Genomic DNA, 4146 nt, shown 5'->3' with positions numbered 1-4146 from the left:
CTTCTCATGGTTTTCAATACGATATTGTACTCTAGACATAAATGACTGTCATTTGCTAAGCAAGTCTCATAGTCCTGTAATTTTGCCTTGTTTTAATTTCCAGAAATGTTTTTTTCCTAATCTAGATTAAGAGATGACCACATATCAGTCCTAAAAGCTTATCCCAAATGATGGGCTTTTCACTATATGCTTTAAGAGGAAAACTTGGGAAAAATCTATGTAGAGGTCAATCCATTCAGTCTTTTGGAAAGAGTGAGGGGTCTCAATCTTGATGGAAATCCCTCATTATTGGAAATTACCAGAAGACAAGAATATTGAAAATGCTATGGCTTCAAAGAGTGACACAGACTTTTTTAAGGATTAAAACATTTCTCTTATCTTTTGGAGGAAAACATGGCTCTGGATTCATATATGTTGCCTCACCATATTTTGAAGGTTATTAAAAGAAAATCAGGAATTGATATTTCTCAATCTTATTATATAACTTGTGAGAAAGTGAGAAGAAAAATTAAGTTGTGTGATAGACTCTCCAAAAATACCCTCTTGCCAGATGCTGCTGGCTTGAGGGGATTGATACTTGTTTCATGCCATACCTGTCTCTCTGTCTTCTCACCTGCACACCCATTAACCCTACTTACTTTCCATGTATATTAAAGCAAATGCAAACATCAGATACTTTCACTCTTGTTCTTTCCTTCTTAACACATGTTCAACCCTTCCACCTGAGAGCTTGGCACTGTAAGCCCACAAGTTTCTCTTTAATCAATAATGCATAATGTCTGAACCACAATCTTAAATTGCATGTGGTTTGTTTCCTGTCAAAGGTATGGTTAAATTCAGTAACATTTGAGCATGTTTGCCTGTTTTTGTGGTTTCTGGCTAGAGTCTTGTATTACATTCACAACTCTGGGAAGCAAAGGATTTCTGTTTTTTATGTGAACATAATTTTAATATTCACTACATTGCATTTCACCCTTGATATTTAAATTCTGAGTGCAAAGAATACTGTTGAGTTTTTCCTTTGTTTGTATGAAAGCCATTAAGTGCTGAACTTACATACAAACCACATGCCAGAGTTTGAACTTCATTGAGTGCTCACTTACTCTACCCACTGGGTGAGTGGTTAACTCTTTGTGCTTTAGTTGTTTGTTTGTTTGTTTTTTAATCACCAGAATTCTTATGTCCCATGAGAACTTCCCTCTGAAATGTTCTTTTCTTTTTAGTTTTGTGTGTTGATTAAAAATTACTGCTGTAAGAATTGCAGACATTCCCCCCAGAAATTTATCTGTTACTATCCATATGAGGTTAGCATAAATGTTTGCTGAACAATCTATATTTTTCACCTTTTGTATAATGGCTGAAGATGATTTTCTCGATATAATGTGTATTGGTAAATTATCATGTGCAGTTAGGTTCCCCTCTGTGAGTGAGAAGCTTCTGCTTGGTCTCCTTCAGATCCTCCTGTCCTGGGTCTGGCTGGCTCTGTTCCTGGGAGAGGGAAGAATAGCAATGATTATAAAAGCACCATGTTCTGGACAGCAGTGAGAATATAAACCATCATCAACAGAAATCACTATTGTTTATCTCCCTGCATAAAACTGACCTCTGTGGGAATAGGAAGCCTGAAGACCATCCACGGAGGGAAAGCTTAGCCAAGAACTCCATCTGACAATGTATCCTTTCCAGTCAGCTTCTGCTGGATATATGTTTGTTGCATGCTTAATAATGTCACTTACTCATTCAAAATCCAAAGCTCAGATACTATGGATCATTCTCCTAACTTTACAAAACACTTAATATAACTTATTATCTTTAATGTACAAGTCAATGGATGCTGTTGAACTTGAAGAACTAAGGAAAGAGTTTGGTCCTTGAAGTTGCAGAGTTGTTCAGTGGAAGATGGAGAGTCAGGATCTGTGAGGGGAGAAAGAAAACTGAGGCTAAGGATGGAAATATTGATGTCAAATATAAAAAATGACATTTAATTCTATAAAATTAATCATCAGAAAAATTAAACATGGGCAGTTAAAAATGAGAACCTGAGTTTGAATCTCCAGGATCCATTAAATGCCAAATGGACATGATATCCCCCTTATGTGGAGAGTACTGAGATAGGAAATCCCTAGGGCAAGCTTGCTAGTTGGGCTAGTCATGCTGGTGACACGGTGCCTCAAAGAATAAGGTAAAAAATATCTGAGGAAGACTCTACATGAACCTCATACTTCTGTGTGCATTTACAAACATATGAACATACATGGATGCTTATACACACAGACAAACATACAAATACATGTATATATAACATACACATACTAGCATAGATAAATAAACCAGCGGGCTTCATTATGACATTTTTGTACACATACGGCATTATAGTTCAGTCTCATTCATTCTATTTTCCCATTGCCCTGCATGTGCCCATGTCTCCCAGCTTGTGTTTTTATGTCTTCTTTTCTGCATATAGCCCTTCACCTGTGCTTTCATGGCAGAGTTGCCTGCTCTCTATTTTCTCTGAACATTTTTAGTATTCAAAACTGTCATTGTGATACTAATAATGCAATGATACAAGAAAAGAAAAAAAAAACAAAACAAAAAACAAAAACCAAAACCCCTTTTTTAGTATTTTCCCCAAAGTGATACACAGTTTGGCATTCAAAATTGAACTTTTGTAAAACAGATGAATTCTGAGTAGAAAATTGGATGTGTATCAAGCCAGTTTCACTTTCTCCTAAGATATGAAGGGATGTGTAGCTTCTGATTTCTCTCTTGGTTAATGCTACCTGGTTTCATAAGAGGACCCATATTTTGTTCTGATCTCATCATTTTTAAACTATTAGCCCTCTTGAGTACATCTGTGTTTTGACATTCTAGTTTAGTGTCATTTTTTTCTATGGATCATTAAGATGTAAATGCCTATACAACATTAGACACATGAGGAGAGCCACTAAGGGAAGAATTCAGGAAGCCCCTAAGTCAAATTCCCGTGGCCTTTGGGATGATCTACCAACTGTCCCTGTACCATATAACTCTCATGCCAAACAAAATCGCTGCTTCAAAGTAGGCTTTTAAAGTCTCCCCTTAAGGACTTCACCCTGCCTTCACATATAGCAGTATCTTCCTCTATGATTAGTATGACTTTCTGTCCTTAGAACCAAGGTGAGCCATGAAAATGCTATTATTGAAGCTAAAGGGAAAAGTCGTTGAAGCATGTAAGGTTGCAACTCAATCTATCTCAGAATAATCAAGGGGAAATCTCATGGCAAGGTGGCAGTATCAGCTCCCAGTGGAGTCAAAATATGAGATGAGAACAGTTTCACAGTATGTGTCGATTGTAGAGAGGATGACCACACTATTGTCCTTAATATATTAATGGGAAGAAATCTCAGAGCGACAAAGACAAGATATGACTTTGAGGTATGGTTATGATAAATCAACAATTACCTTTAGGAAAGTATTGTTTGTTAATAAAGTCAATACATAAAAGATTGCTTCAAAGAGAAAAAAAATGGCTACTAGTCCACATGTCGAGTTTAGTTTGGGCTCCTTAAGTAAGAGCATGGGACTTTGTTCTCCTTTGCTCACACAACGTTCTTGCAAAGCATGTATTCATCATTCCTTGTTCACTGTGTGACAAATCAGATCAAGAGAAGCAGAATAACTCTTGTTTCCAGTTAGTAACTGTTGGAAGTGAGATTTCAAATAGTTTCCTTCCAAAGCAACACTTCTTTCCCTACACTTTGGGAACAGTCCTAATCCCACCAATTAGACGCATGTCTTGAAAATAAAAAAAAGTAACATGAAATAAAACAATATAGCAAATATGGTATGGATATGTCAGGCTGGCCCAGGATGCATATGATGGCTTGATCACGTGGATTAACACACCAACCCTGAAAACTTTGGTGACCACACATTCAGCTGTTCTTTATAGATGATAAAGAGTCATTTGGTGTCTGATTTGCTACAAAACAGGGAATTTTGAGCTTTGATTTTGTTCTAAAGCCACTGGAATGTGAGAGAGTGGAAATCAATAAATGAATTTCACTTTCAAAAGTGTTAAAGTTCAGGATAAGAAATGAAGTGTGTGTGTGTGTGTGTGTGTGTGTGTGTGTGTGCATGTGTTTCAGAGAGAGAGAGAGAGAGGGA

Source organism: Mastomys coucha, unplaced genomic scaffold (genome assembly GCF_008632895.1).
Source record: "Mastomys coucha isolate ucsf_1 unplaced genomic scaffold, UCSF_Mcou_1 pScaffold5, whole genome shotgun sequence".
NCBI classification, from domain to species: Eukaryota; Metazoa; Chordata; class Mammalia; order Rodentia; family Muridae; genus Mastomys; species Mastomys coucha.
This window is presented reverse-complemented; position numbering follows the sequence as displayed.